Source organism: Tupaia chinensis, unplaced genomic scaffold (genome assembly GCF_000334495.1).
Source record: "Tupaia chinensis unplaced genomic scaffold, TupChi_1.0 Scaffold144529_1, whole genome shotgun sequence".
NCBI classification, from domain to species: domain Eukaryota; kingdom Metazoa; phylum Chordata; class Mammalia; order Scandentia; family Tupaiidae; genus Tupaia; species Tupaia belangeri.
In genome coordinates this window covers 2215021-2236768 of record NW_006204388.1, presented here as the reverse complement: position 1 = coordinate 2236768, position 21748 = coordinate 2215021, and the positions used below count along the sequence as shown (strand labels likewise).

General features: G+C 34.0%; 1 non-coding gene across 1 annotated transcript; it reads left to right on the top strand.

Moving 5' to 3' along the window:
• The first annotated feature begins 11783 nt into the window (after nt 1–11783).
• LOC114005815 (U1 spliceosomal RNA) lies at nt 11784–11947 on the top strand. The gene has a single exon (XR_003547623.1). It is a non-coding gene; the product is annotated as a U1 spliceosomal RNA (small nuclear RNA).
• The last annotated feature ends 9801 nt before the right edge of the window (nt 11948–21748 follow it).

Here is a 21748-nt window from a genome sequence, read left to right as displayed (position 1 = left end):
AAATGGATAAATTATTTCCACATTATTGTATGAACAGAAACATTTATCCCATATACAGTACTCGATTGGAGGGATGTCAGAGAATTTGTGATTTTTTGTAAACTCTGATGTGACTATTTTTACAGTCGTGTATATGGCTTCCAAACAGCACAATATTTGGAATTGGATAGGCACTCACTAAATATGGGTTCAAAGAATGAATGAACTTTGGGTTTATTTTTTTAAATATTGATTGGTATAGGTATATGTCACAAATATTTTTAATTAAGAATTTCACATATATTAGTTAGTACATTCTCACAAAAAGGAATACAAGCTGCCTTTATGTTCCAATGAAAATACACATTTCAGAGGCTGGCAGGTGACAGGGTTGTTAAGGTCAATGGACTTTCACGTGACTGACCGTGGTTCAAGTCCTGACTTACTTTCTCACTTTCCCTTTCTCTTTCTCTCTCTTTGACCCTCTCTAGTCAAATTAAAAGTAAAGAAAGAAAGAAAGAAAGAAAGTTGAATAAAAAATACACACTTCATTATTTAAAATTGGTCATTTACCATTGCTCTTTCAAAAACAAGTAATCAAATCATGAAAACTGCTTCCTCAAGACGGTTTTGTAAAATTGATTCGTGAATGGAACTTGAGACTCTTAAGTGCCATGATGACCTAATACTATTATAGTATAACGTTGAATTAGTAGACAATGTATAGCATAGGTTTTAAGAAATAGAACCCATAGAATTTCTTTTAAAAATAACTTGCTAAGGTAAAAAATTCAGAGGAAAGCTAAGGAAAAGACTCACAAAATTTCTAGGCATCATAAAAGATATGGCTCACTCATAACTCACTACATTAGAAATTTGTAATTTCAAACTTTTTTTTCTGCAGTTATACAAAGATACACCAAAACTGGTTTCAGCAATACTCATTCAGTGGGAAAACAAAAACAAAAACAAAAACAAAAAACAAAAACAAACAAAAAAACCACTATTTGCATCAATGTTTATTTTGCTTACTTTTTTTTTTAACAATGAGCTAACTGTAATTTTTGGATAGCTGTAAAATTATGGATCCTACTGTATTGTTTCACTTTTAGACAGTTCTTTCAACCAAATCATAAAGTTTTTATAAAATCAAATAAGGCATTTAATTACTATCACAATAGCAACACTACTCCAATATAATATTCAGTAACACCTAGAATCAGTCCAGTTGAATTTTGAAGATGTTTGGCACAGTTCATACAGTTGATTACATACTCTGTTTCTTGAATAATTTTCTAAAGACCTTAATCCATATTGGCTTTAACCCTGTTTCCTAGGGTTCTTTGCAACATACAATCTGGTATAACAAATTGTAATGAACAAATAAACAGCACAGTTCAGTATTTAATAGTAGTATGCAAGTCATAGCACAGACCGGGTTTTGTTGCTATTTCACAGCTAGACACAAGCTGCAATAACTTGACTGTCTCAAATAACTATGGGAAAAGAAAGCTGCATTAATTTTCACCTTGAATACCTATGCAGCAGTTTTACTTACCAAATAAATTGTCCATAAAGTCTTTTCTTTATTAATATTTCTCCTAGTAAATTATTTTGAAAATAGAACAATTTACCTATATGAACTACTGTATACCTTAAAGATAATTGGGACAAGTCAATGTACTATCACAGGAAAAATAATCTCTTGAACAATTAATTTCCAGACATCAAATTTAAAAATTTTTTGGAGGATGCAATTAAATTTAAACCGAAAATATGAGAAGAAGTCAGATTTCAAGGAGCCCCAGGAAGATGATGCTATAATTACAGGTAAGAGAAGTGGACAGCCGAGGACAAGACAGAGTCCAGCATTCACAAAAGATTATTAAAGGGAAGACCAGTGTGGCTAGAGTGTAGGAATGAAGCAAGGGAGAGAGCGATATAAGTTTGGACAGGTAAGTAAGCAACGGATTAGGCAGGTAATATAGGCAATGCTAAAGACCTCTTTCCTGGGACAATGGGAAGAAATAGGAGAGCTTTAAATTAGGAAATAGTATAATAAATTTGGAATCAACATGGAGAGGAACAGCTGTATTTAAAATGCATGACGTAGATCAAGGGAACTAGAGGTGTAATAGATGTGGAATCTACTGGAGAAAGAACTACCTGGTTTTTGAATGAGCAACTGATTTCATTTTAGTAACATTTAGTGGACTGGGAGGTACACTAAGGAAAATAGTAGATTTCATGGAAAACTTGATAATTTTATTCTAGGATATATTAACTCTGAGACACCTATGAGATCTGTAAGTGAGTTAGTCAAGTATTCATTTGGCTGCAAAAAGTCAAAATATCAGAAAACAATGTCCATGCTATAAATGTAAATGTGGGAATTGATGGCATAAAGATGATTTCCAAATCTTAAGAATTAACTAGCTCACTTTGCAAGAAAATTTAAACACAAGGACCAATATTTGAGCTCCATTCTGACTATCAATAGCTGAATATAGAAAGGCAAGCTACAACCTTTGGAAGGAAACCAGTAGACCATAGCAACACAAACATTAGGGAAGAGTTTGTATAAAAAAAACAGTGGCCAACTACATGGAAATATGCTTCAAGGTCCAGTAAGATAAGAGTAGAAGATGCTTCCACTGAGATTTAGCAGCAACATAGATGTATTTTGCAAATTAAAGGTCATCAATTTTAGTAAGGACAGATAGTAATTAGAAAGGTTAATGAAATAAATGAGATGTGAAGAAATGGAGACAGTAGATGGTTCTCTTAAAATATTTTACTATAGAAAGAAAGCAGGAGATGTGGAGGGGGCCTATGTGGGAGGAAGGACAGATTATTTTGTAAAATGGGAAATACTCTAGCAGGTTGATACACATGGGGTATGGTACACAAATGAAAGGGGAAAATGATTATAATAAAAAAAAAAAGAGTTCCTAGTAGAGCACCTTTTTGACTGGCTGAACAGAGTACTTTATAATAGTAATAATAATAATAATAATAATAATAAAGGCAAGAAAGAGGTTATGAAGGATGGGGTGTTAAGAGGAGTCATTTCCTCAAGATGAGAAGAATGCAATCTAGAAAACAAAAGACAAAGGATACTTTCTCTACTGTAACAGGAAGAAACAACAGCAGATGGGTACAGATGGGACAAGGGGTGAAATAATTATTTCAGAGAGTGAGAAATAAATTTTATAGGAAAATACAGCAGAACTAATGTGGAGGATCAGGGACCTGTTTGAGGTTTGTAATTATGAATTTAAAGTGAAACCAGTACTATGCGATTTTCTTTGGCAATATTCATTTCCTTTGGTGCAGGCATGGGAGAGAAAATGATTTTGTGTCCATGTGGCTGGGGATATATCAGGTGATAACAGAGGGAGAAAAGGAAAAGTGAGCTAAGGCTATCTGCTGAAGTGTAATTGTAAGTATAGTCTAGGGAATTTAACCTGAACAAGGAATGCAGTGAAGAGGGGAGGAAAAATGCAAACAGTGAGAAATGGAAGAGTCCATTATTTGGGGTCTCAGTGAAGTTGAAGAATTTAAGACATTGTGCTTCTAGGGCAAATGTCTTAGAAGTACCGGAGTGAGAGTTAGATAATGGGATGTTTGCGGTCTAGATCTAAGAGAAGAATTTCTGATGATGACAATATCCAAAGAGTACCCAGTGGAGCAGATGGCTGAGATGGGGTGGAAGGAATATTGGAGGTGGAGTGGGAAAGAACTGACGTTCAGTTTCCCATACAGATTACTGGTAGGTAAATCACTACGGATATAAGGAGGAGAAGCAGACTCTGAACCTGGGACAGAAGTCGTTACTTTGCACAGTAAACCAGATTCAAATCACTACAATTACCAGGAACAGGACATACTCATTCCATTGAATTGGTCTTTTTAATGCAATATTAGTACAAATCAGTTTATATGAACTCATGAAAACTGAAACTTTTAACACAGTTTTTTTTTTTTTTTTACAGTTATATATTCTGAAAAAGTATGCATTACAGACTAAAACACCTTTTCCCTGCATTTCTGGGAAATAGGATTCAAGAGAAGATTGACAAGAGCTGCTGAGGTAGCAAAATAAAACCACAGAAAGCATAGAGGAGCCAGACACATAGGAGCAGAAGAGAGGATGGTATTCAAGAGCGAATTACATGGACATAGAGAAGGTATATGAACATAGAAACATACCTAATTGTTGAAAAGTACATGAGCTATACATTCCAATCTTAGCTCTACTATATTAACTGAAAATTGTGCTCATCATATATACCAGTGCCTTGGACAGTGAATAATATGGCAACTGTACCCCGACATCAACATTTCAGGAACACCTTATAAGTAATTAACCTGGAGTTTGACTGAGCCCATCCCATAACAAAATGGTGGCATGCTGCATGGTTTAAATGTATGGAAAACCTTCAAATGGAATCTACAAGCAGACTTGTGTTACATCTGAAGATAAGTGGGCATGCATATATAATTTGACTAAGTTCAATACATTTCTGTATATAGGCTCTGCCTAACTAAAATTATTCATAATTGGCAGATTAATAAAATAACCATAGTCAAGTTCTATTCACTTAGATTTGTAAGTGGCCTCACAGTAATACATTATTTCTGCCAAAACACACACACACACACACACACACACACACACACACACACATAACTGTTTAATTTTGTTATCTCTGTTTGACTTGTTAACATTTTTTTTTTGCTTCTGAATACCTCTGGTTATTCAACACATGTCCAGCAAAGCCCGGGAACATTTGTCTGGGATTCCCCCAAAGCATTTCCAACAACCTGCCTGTGCTAAACAAAGCAGCTGGAGCAGCACTAGGGACATGTAAATCAGCATGCTGATAAAGAACTGAAAGTGCTCAAATTTAAAGAGTTCCCAGGAATATGTCTCATAGAACTAAAATAGGTCTTTACAACATAAGCTTCATTTTATTAGGGAAGTAAAGCACTCAACTTTTGGCAAATGAAGAACTTTGCAATAAGGGCTCTGTAAAATCAATAAAAACAATATAAGAGTGACTTCTTTTGAAACAGTACCTTTTTCACACAAGGACCTATGGCTACAATAAAGTACCTTCTTAGTTACACCAGTCAATCAGTATATATCATTTCTCTTTAAGGTCATTTTACATTTTGACTTCTCCTAAAGATTTTACTAGATTATGCTCTGTACTCCTATGCTTATTTTTATACTTCTAGAGGTTTTTGTTTTGTTTCATTTTGCCATAAAGGTGCATGCACTAGCGAGAGAGGAGAGAAATAGTGAGACAGCAGAGGGAAAATGAGAAATCATCAGTTAGGTGTGATTTCGTGCTGTAATCCCTTCTTCTCCATTCTCCTCTCAGGATTTTGGGCATGTATGCACATGTGCCTGGTGTGATTTTCAAGCCACTGGATCCAGGACTCATACCGCAGTTGCCATGTGGGAATACAGCCATGTTAACCACCATGCCAGTGCTGGTCTCTAAATGTTAAGATATTTTTAAAATGTTTTTAGACCTGTTGATATCCGGGTGAGAAAAAAAAAATTGTTATGCTTTCATTGTTGGGTTACTAATATTTACAAATATAAATAGTGAGAATAAAACGGACATACATATTTAGCACACAAAATGCCTCAATTTTATTCCCATCAATGTTTTCATTTAATCCAATGCAGTATTATATGGTGAATGAAAAATTCATGTTCCAGAATCAGATAGTCCTAGATTAGAATTGTCTACTCTCCACTTTTGTTCAAATAATCTTAGACATGTTAAAAAGCCTAAATTTCCACATCTGGATAATTATAGAACTTAACAAGCAATGTTACTGAATGATAAAATATGTGAAAAGCATTTAGGTTATCCTGATCTGAATTAAACTGTAAATAAATATTAGCTAGTGTCATTATACAATTAAACAGTTAACAAATACAAGTTCAAAGATTTTAAGTAACTTGAGAACATATGTAGAATGAAAGATTTAGGATTCAAAAGCCAGTCTAAATCTAAATGTGTTGTACTTTCCAATAATTTTTAAATTTATGTTTTGTATCTTCTTCTGCAGCAATGTCTAGGCAGAACTATTCAAAATAGCAGCCTACTCCTAAGCAGGAGTCTGGTTGGTTATTCTCTAACCTGGGTAGGTTGAAACAGAAGATGATAATAGTTTTCATACATTTCAACGTCTATTGCTTTCCACATGATATTGTTAAACCTCTGTTTTTATTATTAAGTAACTTTGGTTCTGCAGATCCAGTCACCTCTCTTCTCTTTAAGGTAAGGGGAGAAGGAAAATGGAACCAAATGGATCAGACCAAAAGCTAAATGTATCAACAATGGACAGGGAAGAAACTGCATTGTAAATGAAAAGCCTGGATTACTTTCAGTCAGACTCCAAAGCTAACACTTTTACTATGCTATTCAAAACATTATGCTGGTTTTCCTTGAGAGAAAAATAAATTGTAATCTTCTTAGAAGCAATGCAAGAACATGTGAGCTGTAAGTATTACACCAAGCAGAATTTTTAAAAATTTAGGTTCAGATGGTAAAGAGAGTCATCGAATCTACTGTCTGTTTTCTGGGGACAATTGGAAATACAGACATAGTCATCAAGCTTAATGAATTATTTCTAAGGTTTGTTTTTAAGTCAAAGGGAATTTCTTTCATTTCTTTTATTAATCCAAAGGCATTCCAGTGTTGTGGCAAGCATGTACCACTTCTCCACATGTTATTTTGTGAAGCCAGCTGAAGAAAGCACTGCATGGTTCCAGTGACCACTTTTAGAGGCAATGTTATGGAAGTTGCTTTGGTTGGGGACAGGAGGCATGGCAGGAAAATAGAAGGTAATTGCAATGTTCTGGGTGAGAGGAGGTAAACTGAATTAAGCGGAGATGTAATAACTGAGGAAAGGTAAATTTAGGCTAGCAGGTGGCACAGTGGCTGAGGCCCTGGACTCTCACATGACCAACCACAGGTCAAGTCCCAGAACCAGAAGCTTGAAACTCCTGTCCGGTGTGTGTTTGTGTGTGTGTGTGTGTGTGTGTGTGTGTGTGTGTGTGCTCAAAATCCCAAGTGGAGAATGGAAGAGAAGGGATTGTGACATGGCCATCCCCCATGGGGGGTGATTTCTCACTTTCTCTCTCTCTGTCTTTGTTTCTTTCAGGTGAACATATGTGCCCTACAGCAAGAAATCTCTTAAAAAAATAGATGATATTTGCAAGCATCAGGCTAGATGAACTGCTTCAAAGTTGACAGGGAATAAAAGAAAAAGGAAGACATTTGAAATTAAGTTTGGCACTGGGCTTAGATGACAGTCTTTATAAAAAAAAACAAACAAAAAAGTAAGTCTTGAGCCCAGTAGGCAAGCCTTTGAGGTAAGTCTGTGCCTGGGTCCTAGGAGACACATTGGAACTTTCCACAGTCTGAGCAGCCTGTGCTCACTGGGCAGGCCTTTAGGCAGAGTCCGTGCTAGGGAATGGTGGCTGGGAAACACTTGGGAACTTTGGGTACACTCACCCATTCACTGTATAATGCTCAGTGCAACTAGAGTCTCTTCACCAAGTTTTATCTCCTTAGCTTGTTACTACCTCATCAAGAACTGAACATTTGGTAGAACAGCCAAGCATCTGAAGTTATCCCTAACTACTCGGACCTGGTAGACACAGCCCTGCTATAGAAACACACCAGGGAACTAAGGGTGAAATTTCCTCCACCAGTACTACAAGATCTACTCCAATAAATAGAAAGAAAAAAGTGCATACTGCATCAGATGACTAGAAACCAGCACAGATCTCAAAGAAACATGAGAAAACTAAGTGGTAGTTCTTCAAGTGAGAGTAGTTGCCCCTCAACATCAGTGGACAGCACCAAGAAATATATAGAAATGTCAGAAAAATAATTCCTAATATTCATAGTGACAAACTCAATGAGATGCAAGAGAAAACGGTCAGTTGCAGGGAATGAGGAAATCATTTCAGGACATGAAAGAGGAATTTCATAAAGAAATAGACACCCTAAAAAAGAATCAAACAGAACTTCTGGAAATGGAGAATATAATACAGGAAATTAAAATCTTCCTCAAAAGCATTAATAGCAGATTGGACCATGCAGACCTTGAAGACAAAGTCTCCATCATAGACCAAATCACTAAAAAAGAAGGAAGAAACAACAAATAAAAACAAACAACATATGGGAAATTCTAGATACTATGAAATGCCCAATATCCATATAATGGTTATTTCAGAAGGTGAACCATCTGCTAAAGGCATGGAAAACCTCTTTCATGAAATACTATCTAAAATTTTTCCAAATACAGAGAAACATGGAGAAATTCAGACCCTAGAAATAAAAAGGACCCCAAATAGAATCAACGAAAAGATCCTTCCCCCATAACGTCATAGCCAGATTGGTAAAAATTAAAGACAGAGACAATATTCTAAAAATGGCAAGGGAGAAGCATCGACTTACTTATAAAGACTATTCCATTAGGCTAACGTCAAACCACTCAACTGAAACAATGCAGGGAAGGAAGGAATGGGAAGATGTGTTCAAAACATTAAAAGGAAAACAATTTCAACCAAGAATATTATATCCAGCAAGACTGTCTTTCAAATGGGAAGAGAAAATAAGAGTATTCTCAGATAAAAACTGAAAGAATTCACCAATAATAAACCAGCTCTACAGGAAGTATTGAGGGGAGTGTTTTATCAAGATAACTAAAGAGAGACAAACAGCAATAGAACAAAAACAAAAAAAAATGAAATCATGGCTAACAGAATGGCAGGGATAAGTCTGCTAATATCAATAACAGAATTGAATGTTAATGAATTAAATCCTCCCATTAAAAGACACAGACTGACTGAATAAATACAAAAGCAGAAGCCATCCAGCTGTTTACAAGAAACATACCTTACTGATAAGGACATTCATAGACTGAAAGTGAAAGGCTTGAAAAAGATATCCCATGCAAATGGAAACCAAAACAAGGCTTGAATAGTGACACTGATATCAGACAAAATAGACTTTAAGATGAAAGATGTAAGAAGAGATAAGGGAGTACATTATACAGAACTAAAAGGACTTGGTCACCAAGAAGATATAACATTTATAAATCTATACACCCAACATTGGAGCACCTAAATACATCAAAAAGAGACTGTTATATCACAAGGGAGAGATAGACTGCAACACAATAATTGTAGGGGATCTTAACACCCCACTGACTCCTCTGGATAGATTATCTTAAATAAATAAACAAACAAACAAATAGATACAAGATCTAAATGATACCATGCATGAAATGGACATCATAGACATCTACAGAATATTTCACCCAACTATCACAAAATATACATTTTTCTCACCTCCATATGGAACATTTTTGAAGATTAACCATGATAAGACACAAAACAAGCCTTCACAAATTCAAAGGTACAGAAACTATACTTAGCATCTTTTCTGACCACAATGGCACCAAACTTGAAATCAACTACAGAAAGAGCCCACGAAAATTCAAGAACACATGGAAAGGAAACAACCTAGTCTAAATGACCATAGGAATATAGAAAAAATTAAGATTGAAATAAAAAGGTTCATAGAAACCAACGATAATGAATAAACAAGTGTTTATAACTTATGGGGCACAGAAAAAGTAGTTATAAGAGGAAAGTTCATAGTAATTAGGGCCCAGAAGAAAAAAGCAGAAAGGTGACAAATAAGCAACCTAATGACACAACTCAGGGAACTGGAAAAACAAAACAACACAAAAATTCCAGGAGAAAAGAAATAAATATTTGAGAAGATTTAAATGACATAAAGAATAAAAAATCTATACAGAAAATAAACAAAACCAAAAGCTGGTTCTTCAAGAAGATAAACAAAATTGACACATCATTAGCTAGATTAATCAAGAACAGAGAAAGGAAGCAGATAAATCAAATCAGCAAGGAAACAGGCGTTATTGCAATAGATGTAAAAAAAATACAAAATATCACCAGAGAGTAGTATGAGTGACTATATGCCAACAAACATGAAAATCTAGGTGAGATGGACAAATTTCCAGATGCATATAATTTACCAAGATTGAATCAGGAAGAAATAGAAAGTCTGAATAGACCCGTAGCAAGCAATGAGATTGAATCAGTAATAGATAGTCTCCCAACAAGGAAGAGCCAGGTCCCAATAGCTTTACTTCTGAATTCTACAAAACTTGTAAGGAAAAACTAATCCTATTCTCCTTAAACTATTTCCAAAAATTCCATCATCTTAATTCCAAAGCCAGACAAGGACATTACAAAAAAAAGAGAACTTCAGGCCCATATCCCTGATGAATATGGATGCAAAAATTCTCAACAAGATACTAGCAAATTGTATTCAACAACATATTAAAAAGATTATATAGCATGACCAAATAGGATTTATTCCAGGGATGCAAAGATGGTTCAACATATGCAAAACAATAAATATAATACATCACATTAATAAAGATTAAAAACCATATGATCATATCAATCAATGCAGAAAAAACATTTGATAAAATACAACATCCCTTCATGATTAAAACTCTCAGCAAAATTGGCATAGAAGGGACATTCCTTTACCAAATAAAAGGAATCTATGAAAAACCCATAGCTAACATCATACTGAATGGGAAAAAGCTGAAAGCCTTTCCACTAAAAACTAGAACAAGACAAGACTGCTCACTTTCTCCACTCCTGTTTTAACATAGTGCTGGAAGTTCTAACCAATGCAATTAGATAAGAGAGTCAAATAAAAGGCATCCAAATAGAAAAAGAAGAAGTAAAATTATCTGTATTTGCAGATGTTACGAACCTATACATAGAAAATTAAAAAAAACCCTCCCAGAAATGATACATTAATATAGTAAAGTGGCAGGATACAAAACCAGTGTGCAGAAATCTACAGCATTTTTATACAGCAATAATGGACAAACAGAGACAGAATTGAAGAAAGAAATTCCATTGACAATAACCACAAAGCGAATAAGATATCTAGGAATAAACCTTATCAAAGACGTCAAAGATCTCTATAAAGACTATGAAGCACTAGAGAAATTTTAAATGATACAAAAAAATAGAAAAACATCCTATGTTCCTAGATTAGAAGAATTAATATAATCAAGATGACAATCCTGCCCCTATTAATTTACAATTTGATGCAATCCCAATCAAACTACCAGAGATATGCCTCACAGAAATAGAAAAAAAATCATAAAATTTGTCCAGAAGCATAAAAGTCCCTATATTGCCAAAACAATACTGTGCAAAGGAATAAAGTAGGAGGCATCTTAGTTCCCAACTTCAAAACATATTGCAAAGTCATGATAATTAAAACAGCATGGTACTGGTCCAAAACAGACAGGGAGACCAATAGAACAAAATTGAGAACCCCCAAGTAAACCCTAAAACATACAGCCAACTGATCCTTGACAAAGGACATAAGACAATCCTGTGGGAAAAAGAAAATCTCTTCAGTAAATGATTCTGGAAGAACTAGATGTCCACCTGCAGAAGAATAAAACTAGATCCTTATCTGTCACCACTTACAAAAATTAACTCAAAATGGATTGAGAATCTAAACATAAAACCTCAAACAATAAAAATACTGGTGGAAAATATGGGGAAAACTCTTAGAGACCTTTTAGAAGGCAAAGACTTCTTAAAGAAGACCTCTAAAAAAGGAAAATATGGGGAAAACTCTTAGAGACCTTTTAGAAGGCAAAGACTTCTTAAAGAAGACCTCTAAAAAAGCATATAAATACTTACCTGGCAGGGGAAACATCATGATCACGAAGGTGGTTTTCCCAGGGTGAGGCTAACCCATTGCACTGCGGGTGTGCTGACCTCTGCGATTTCCCCAAATGCGGGAAACTCGGCTGCATAATTTGTGGTAGTGGGGGACTGCGTGCGTGCTCTCCCCTATTAAAAAAAAAAAGTAAAAAGCATATAAAATAGTCCTAAAAATAGACAACTGGACTATATTAGGCTGAGAAACTTCTGCTCAGATAAGTGACTGATAACCAAAATACAAGGAACTCAAACAGCTTATCCACCAAAAAGAAAGAAAAAAAACAAGTCAATCTGATTAAAACATGGGAAAATGACCTGAACAGATAATTCTCTGAAGAAGACATATAAAAAGCATATAAAAACATGCTTCACATCTCTTATTATAAGGAAAATGCAAATCAAAACCACTTCACCCCAGTCAGAATGGCTAAAATTAAGAAAATAAAGACTAAGTGCTGGTGAGGCTTCAGTGAAAAGGGAACTCTTACACACTGTTGGTGGAAATGTAAATTAGAACAATCACTTTGGAGAACAATATGGAGATTCCTTAGACACCTACAAACAGAACTACCATACTACCCAGTAACTTCACTTTTAGAGGTTTACCCAAAGGACAGAAAAACCCTTAATCATCAAAATACTTACACATCCATGTTTATCTCAACATTATTTACAATAGGTAGGACATAGAATCAACACAAAGGTCCTAAAATAGATAACAGAATTGAAAAAATGTGGCATATGTACTCTTCTACTACTCAGCCATAGAAAAATAACGAAACCCAGACATCTGATACAAAGTGGACCAATATGGAAGACTTAAGGCTAAGTGAAGAAAGTCAAACTATGAAAGACAGACTTTGTATGCCCCTACTCAATATATACTTATTATCTGTGCTTGATGACAAAAACTGAAAGTTGGGAGGGTATTGTAGCAAGAACAGCAACAGTAGATACTAGAGATAGTAAGGATAAGGTTAATATAAAGGTGGGTAATGGAGGGAGGAAGGAAGGAGAAAAAGAGAAGAAAAATAAAGATGTTTAATTCACAAAAAACCGAAAAGCTGTTTGCTGATGATGATGTGCATAGTAATGTCTTTGTCTTGACTGATATGCATGGTATTCATGCTGGAAAAAGCAATGTTGTACACTATAAAGATATATGTGATTAAATGTAATATTAAAAAAATAAAGAAAAGAAAGAAAGAAAAGGTAAAAACAGAAACAAGTTGAATTTTAAGGGTCATGAGATCATAAAGGTCTTTTAAGTGAAAATGAACTACACATTATAGCCAAAAGTTTTAAGAAATTTTAAATCATTTAAAATCACTATCAAACACCTACTCTGTGCTTCATAATAGCTCCTCTTGAGCATTATTTAGAGATATTACTATTACTACTTTTAAATTTAATCTAGGATAAAATGTATTATTTTATATAAATTAATTAAAAAAGTTAAACTCATGTCTTGAATCTGCCCTACGCTTTTATCTTTATTCAAAGATTTGTTTTGCTGTACTGTATGGTTTTCTGACTCAACATAAGTAGAATTTAGTTTGATTTGTACTGAAACACTTATAGACCAAAAGTTTTATATATTACATAATGGGTTATATTTGTTTTGTGAAAATGTTGTCCAGAGAAAAATTTAAAAGAAAAAGAACCTCAACTCATTGCTTTGATATCATCATAATCAAGCAGTATTCATTACACTTCAGCTGTGTCAGGCATCCAGATTGAGGTCAAACATTCAGTTAATTTGGGTGAGCCAGGGACATTGTAAATACCACCTCAAATGAACAATTTAATGTTAGTATATTTTTTATGGACAGAAGCAAATTTTGTCACAATTTCTCATATTTCAGGACACTAACTACTCTGTTATTCTATTCCGTTTAGTCATTTACTGATATTCACATGGGAGATTATATTTACATATCTAACTGAAAGACAGGGTTTACTTTTATTGGGTGGCATTCTGTTGATACAGCCTCAGACCTGGCAACACATTAGTCAATGCCACATCGCCTTACTTCAATCACAAGAAAATGACAAAACCAAGTTCAAAGATTTAAGGTGACTTGAAAATATATAGGGAATAGAAGACTTTCATGCTTGGAAATTTTAATTCTACTAGATTGAGAATAAAAAGTAATTTTGCAGTGATGATTACAACTTTCTTTACCATTGGTCCCACCTTCCCATGGAGGTCTCTAACTATAGTGTTAAGAAAGCATTCTGACTTTGTAAATTTTCTAATTCTTTAACTCTTTTTTTTTTCTTCCTTCTAGTTGAAATTTTTTCAATTATGATATGTTTGTGTACCTTTTAAGGTACAAAGTAAATGTACAAAATTGTATTGCTTTGAGTTTGGAAATCAGGATACTGAAAATTTTGTGATAATGAACAAAGCATTAAAATTCTTTTATTTTCAGTTGTCTTATCTACAAAGACAGCATAAAACAATCTAATTCTCAGAATTAGTGCAAGAGTGAAATAATATTTGAGACATCAAGTGAGACAGTGCATATAAAGCATTTTGTAAAACTGTGAGGCTCTCTTAATTGCAAGGAGTAACTTATGCACTCAGCATTGTCTGGACACAGTCATTAAGGATAGGAAGGTAATTTCACATGTACATAATTTTTTACTATGAACATTATAATAATGCTAATGAAAGAAATCAGATAATAACATAAATAAATAAAGATTAACACTATGTTTATGAATTGGAATGCTTAACATGGTAAATGTGTCAATTCTCCCCTAAATTTACCTGTAAGTTTAACGCAATTAATACTATTCCTAATGATATATCGAGAAAGTCTTTTGTAGACATGGACAAGCTTATTCTAAAGTATAATAGTCTCTAAAACAGTTAAAATAATCTCAAAAAAGAATTAAGTGGAAAAAAGGAATCACTCTATCTTATATTAAGCCCAATTACACATGGATCAAGATAGTTTTATAATGGTAAAGAGAGAAACACCTATATCAATGGAATAAATGAGAAAAAAAAAACAGAAATAGGACCACAGAAATAGAGCAAAATTATTTTTGACAAAAGTGCAAAACTCATCCATTGGAGGAAGGCAAAGGCGTTAGGTTTGGGTCCAGTGATAACCAGTTTCTTTTCTTCATTATGCACTCTATTAGTGAAAAAATTTTCAGTCCGACTTTTGTGAACTCATTTAATTATTTATGTTAGGTATGGGTTTAACTGTGCTTATTTATTATGAAGAACATATGCAAACTATACAAATTATTAAAATATAAGAAAAATAAATATAGCTAGAGTTCTAGTATTTTATTCCTTCACCTTAATGGGTTATCTCATTATACCTTAGGGATACAATCACCTCAATCTCTCGATGATCAATGCAAACCAAGATAAATCGTTAAATTTTTTTTCTTGCATTTTGCTTTAGTTCACATTAGATTCCACCATTTTTTTCCTTGAAATAGTACCAAGGACTAAATAATATAGGTTATATTCTAACAGTGTTCGTCAGAGCATGCTATGATTGTCTAGAATATATTTTATGTTTTATTAATGGTAGAAACTTAACCACTTTCTGTAGGCATGAGAAATGTGAAGAATCTTGGGTTTGCTCATTATATTTAAAATATGTGTTTAGTTCTGTGGTGTTGAGTGCATAAAATCAGAATGTACTTTAAAAATCTTCTCCAAACCAATCTTCCCTTATACTTTATTCAGTATATTTCCCTGCAAGATATGTGGTGATTGAAAGCTGTAACTTTTTCACAGTTGCATGCATGTATATATACTTTTATATCCAGTACCACTGAAAGATGATGAGAACGTGCTCGACTAAATGTATTACCATAAAATGTTTATGTCCTCTTTTTCTTTATTTTTTTTTCCTAGAGCTTATGGAAATAACTCATGATGATTAATCACTGAGGTTTTTCATAAAACAGGACAATCTTGTATTTCTTCTTATATGCTCTATAGATATGCTTCGGCAGTAAATGTTAGAAAAAGTACTTTGTATATTAAGTACAAAATAATAACAAATACTCCAAATGTACAATGGAGAATTTTCTGATAAATATGCTGAACTTTTATGAATAAGTAAACATCATCTTTAAAAACTAAGAATTTTAACAACAAAAAGCCAATGGAGATTTAAAAGTACTGCTTACTCCAAATTCAGCATATAGAGCTCACCCTCCTGACACAAATTCTGGTGAAAATTCCTCTTGAACAAAATAATTCTGGACCATCTTAACGAGTGATGCTAATAGCTAATATACAGCTCAATTGTTCATGAACATGATGCATTGTTATGAGGAATAAATTTGCTCCACTGGTACCTCTAGTTTCTGATAGATGAAGGCTAAAAATAAGAGTTGTCTTTGGGTTAGAGTGTGAAAGACCACACTTCATCAAACCACTGGTCCATTCAGGGCCAGAAGGGAAATCACATTTGTTATCTGACCTGGCCTTCTTATCAGAAAAGGTGAGCAAGCTAGAGGTAAATAGATCAGAAATGACTACAAGAGAAATAAATTATATTAGAACTGAGAAATAAAATGCCTTCTTTTACTATGTGTCAATTTCTAACATTTTTTCAGCAAGGTAACTGGTTCATTTAAAATAGAAAGAAATGAAACTCTAATGAAATTGATGACCTTGAACAGCAACAGTTGGGAAGAGAAAAAAAATGAGATGACCTAGATTGAATTTCTTGGAGTTCCAGCTCCTTAGACCACCATTAAACATCTAAAGTGCCAAATACTGTATTTATATCATTTATTTCTGGCATCCTTGAGAAAAATCCTACTGAAATATGCAATAGCCTTATAGTCGTGCTATACCATGTTCCTGCAAGTTACCTTCTTCACAAAACTTACTGGTATTTAAATTGTCATGTGCATTTATTTTCTTATCTTAGTTCCCACACCAGAATGTAATCTCCCAGAGGAATGATCTGTCATCTGTCTTGTTAATCTTTATAGGGTCAAAATTATTGCCTGGTGCAGAGTGGAAATTCAAGAGATATATGTTCATTGACTGCATGGATGAATATAAAGGAGAATTGAGGGGATTCAACCTATAGTATTTTGTGACAAATGACATAAGTGAAATTCACCCTAATTAAATCTAAGTAAATATACAATAACAAAAAACTGTGTCTCAGACAAAATTTGACCAAAAGTCAAACACACACACACACACACACACACACACACACGTAAAATAAAAATACAAAGACCTACAGATGGCATAATGGTTGTATGGATGGACTGCCATGTAGTCTCCTGCAGTTTGAGTCCCAGACCCAGTGGCTTAAAACTCACGCTAGGCATGTGTAAGTGCATGCCCAAAATCATGAGACGAGAATGGAGAAGGGATTGAAGCATAGCCAGCCCCTCTGGGTGGTGATTTCTTGTTTTTTTATCTCTCTGGAGAATGCATGCTCCCTATAACAAAAATCTCTCTCAAAAAAGAATAAAAAAAGACATAGATAGCAATTAATAATATTGAGGAAAGAATGCATGGATTTGATGAAATATGGGTTCTAGCTGTGAATTAGATGAAAGAGACTGAGACACAATAAGAAATAAATGGAAGAGAATAATGGTCGTGAAGAATTTATGTTCAATCTGAAAGAAAGGAAGTTGTCTTTTCACTTCATCAAACCACTGGTCCATTCAGGGCCAGAAGGGAAATCACATTTGTTATCTGACCTGGCCTTCTTATCAGAAAAGGTGAGCAAGCTAGAGGTAAATAGATCAGAAATGACTACAAGAGAAATAAATTATATTAGAACTGAGAAATAAAATGCCTTCTTTTACTATGTGTCAATTTCTAACATTTTTTCAGCAAGGTAACTGGTTCATTTAAAATAGAAAGAAATGAAACTCTAATGAAATTGATGACCTTGAACAGCAACAGTTGGGAAGAGAAAAAAAATGAGATGACCTAGATTGAATTTCTTGGAGTTCCAGCTCCTTAGACCACCATTAAACATCTAAAGTGCCAAATACTGTATTTATATCATTTATTTCTGGCATCCTTGAGAAAAATCCTACTGAAATATGCAATAGCCTTATAGTCGTGCTATACCATGTTCCTGCAAGTTACCTTCTTCACAAAACTTACTGGTATTTAAATTGTCATGTGCATTTATTTTCTTATCTTAGTTCCCACACCAGAATGTAATCTCCCAGAGGAATGATCTGTCATCTGTCTTGTTAATCTTTATAGGGTCAAAATTATTGCCTGGTGCAGAGTGGAAATTCAAGAGATATATGTTCATTGACTGCATGGATGAATATAAAGGAGAATTGAGGGGATTCAACCTATAGTATTTTGTGACAAATGACATAAGTGAAATTCACCCTAATTAAATCTAAGTAAATATACAATAACAAAAAACTGTGTCTCAGACAAAATTTGACCAAAAGTCAAACACACACACACACACACACACACACACACACGTAAAATAAAAATACAAAGACCTACAGATGGCATAATGGTTGTATGGATGGACTGCCATGTAGTCTCCTGCAGTTTGAGTCCCAGACCCAGTGGCTTAAAACTCACGCTAGGCATGTGTAAGTGCATGCCCAAAATCATGAGACGAGAATGGAGAAGGGATTGAAGCATAGCCAGCCCCTCTGGGTGGTGATTTCTTGTTTTTTTATCTCTCTGGAGAATGCATGCTCCCTATAACAAAAATCTCTCTCAAAAAAGAATAAAAAAAGACATAGATAGCAATTAATAATATTGAGGAAAGAATGCATGGATTTGATGAAATATGGGTTCTAGCTGTGAATTAGATGAAAGAGACTGAGACACAATAAGAAATAAATGGAAGAGAATAATGGTCGTGAAGAATTTATGTTCAATCTGAAAGAAAGGAAGTTGTCTTTTCAGATAACCAAATCAACATCATGAGGTAGAGCTTATCTTTGGAGTTTGGGTTCCAACCATTCCAACTAGAATTATTAGCTAATGTGGGTTCTAGCTCGTCTCAAAGTTTCAATGTACGTATACTTTTGCTCCTTTAAATCTGTGGGCAAATCCCCAGCTATTTACTATTTAGCCAAGAATTAAACAAAAAAGAAAAGAAAAAAGAAGAGAAAAGAAAAGAAGAGAAAAGAAAAGAAAAGAAAAGAAAAGAAAAGAAAAGAAAAGAAAAGAAAAAGGCACAAACACCTAACTGCTTTAATGCAGCTCACCAAGAGAGCATCCTAACATTTTCCTTCCTACCACTTCTCTCCATGTGCTTTGATCTCAGTGTACTAAAAAGCACTCCCACAACCTATGGACTTTTCCTGATAGCCTCCACTTTCTATCTCAGCAATTACTCATTAATTCTGGTCTACTATCCTTGATGAGCACATCTAAGCAGAGTAAGGAGTTAAAATGAAATAGGGCAAGAAAAGACCGTTGAGAGAATTAGTATTTGAACAGAGACCTGAATGAAATGAATCATAGTATCTTAAGTAATAATTATTGTATAATATAACACATTTGAGAGACTAATATTTCTGGTAGTTGTAATAGCAAATAGGAAAGCTGTAAGGTAAGAATATGCTTTTTCAAGAAAGCCAGTAGGAGTGGAATGCAATATAGTCCTTAGTGAAAAAGAAGGAAAGATTTTGATTGTGTCACAATTTCATTAGGGTGACAGGTATACACACTATATAAAAGCAGTCTAAAATATGAGAAGGGTCTTATTTACATTCTCAGCTAATGTAAGAATGGAAGAGATTAATTTTGACAAGGTGGATCAAGCAAGATTTTGTGAAAGACCTGAGAAATGAGCTGATCTTAAAGAAATGAGCTTTTTCTTGTTTACATAAACGTATGAGTTGGTTGGCCTGTGCCATGACTTCAAGGGCTCCATTATTTGTAAAGTGTCAGTCTTGTCTGAGTGGTATAAGATGGTTTGCCAGTAAGACTGGCATTGCAACTAGCAGAAAGGAAAATGGAGAGTCAGTGGACATTGCTCCTTTCTAAATATAGGTTTTTCACACCTGCCATTTCTATATTCCATTGGTCAAAAATATAGTCATGAGGCCAACTTCGTTGGAGGTTTGGAAAGTGTAATCTTTATTATAAGTTGCACTCTACCTATCTGTATTACTCTGAAAAAGAGAGAGAAAATATAAGGGAAAATTGGCAGTCTATACTACCCTTTCTAAAAAGAAAATCTTCATAATTTCAGAAACCAAAATATGTCAATTAGAACACTGCTTAAAGCTCTACTGATACATAAACTTCAGTTTCGTTAATCATTTAAAAAATGGCATTTGCCTTGTGATGACGCTAAGCCCACCTTTCATTACATGTAGCTTTGGCTATTATGAGGAAACATTATTTGACTTGATGAATTACTGAGTTAATAGATTCTAGCATTAGTTCTTTGAATGAAATAGACATTCTACATTCAAACAACAAATACTTCATAGGTTACCTGTCAGATTCCAAATTATATTAAGTGAAATTTTTATTACTTTATTCTCCATCACATTCATGGATTTTTATATTACCAGTTATAAGGGTCTCTTCTATTTCAAATTTGATGAATATGCAAAGTACATGAAGTAATCTATATTTATGTTCCTTGCAAAAGCCAGAAGTTGACTAAACATATCTAGAAACTGCTCCTGTCAAGATGTAGCTGTACACATCATGAATACATTATTGCTGGTGCAGCATCTGCAATGCATTTGGCACAAGCTGCTGCAGACTTTCAGCAGACTGCAGCAAATGGCAAATATATGCTGCTTTTTGTGCCAAGGGGAAAATACTGCATATTTTTGGAAGTACAATCCCTAAATTTGTGTCTACTGCAACGTAACATAAAAAATAAACTATTATTTCAACTTTGGGGGTTTTCTTATAATGAAAAGTTCATTTTAATAATTTTATGCATACGTTAATCTATAAGAAAAGTTTATTAACGTTTATCATCAGTGACATCAAAATGTAGACTCGGAATGAAGCTCAAATGTCAATCTCAACTTATTAAAATAGTATTTTTGTGACCAGAATCCAGAAGTATTATCAACAAACAGTATAACTGCAAATGAGAGAAATAATTTGTAGGTTATTAAGTGATTTACATAACTTATGTTATATGAGTAATATAAAACATTGTCTTTGATAACAAATAGTACCACAGTTTAATAAAATAACAGAATTAAGTAGATATTTTAATATTAAGGTAAGTTTACAGTGAGAAATCACCCCCCAGGGAGATGGCCACATTAAATCTCTTCTCCATTCTCCTACTGGGATCTAGGGCATGCATGCACATGCACCCAGTATGATTCTCAAGCCACTAGGTCCGGGACTAGAACTGCAATTGGCCATGTGAGAGTCCAACAACGTAACTGCTACACCACCTGCTGGCCCAAATTTAGTTCTGAAAACAAAAGTTTTAAAATTAAAGTACTTCAGCTAGGAAATGCTCACAGAAGTCACAGCTAGTTTACAGAATACCTGGATCAGTTTATTTTGAACAAAGAAATAAATTCTGTAATTAAAATAATCAGAAATATAAAACACTGCATTGATTTTAAATGAGTGCCATAAAAATGAAATAATCAGAGAAAAACTAGTTTATAAAACTGAAAAATAAGAGAATCAAAAGAAAAATATTTTTAAAACATTGCGGTGGTTGGAAAGTAATGTCATTGAGGAGGCAATAAAAAGACAAAGCTATCAAAAATTGGAAGGAAAAGAAAATAAAATATGTAGAGGGTTGTAGATCTGAATAACGAAAGCTCTTTAAAGAATAGAGAGAAAGGAGGGAGATACTATCAAAAAAAAATAATAATGCAGGTTCCTTTCTGGAACCAAAGGACACAAATCCCTACATTGGTAAGACCCAATAGGGTTCTAACACATTGAAGAAAATGGATTCATACTAACACAGCATTATAAAA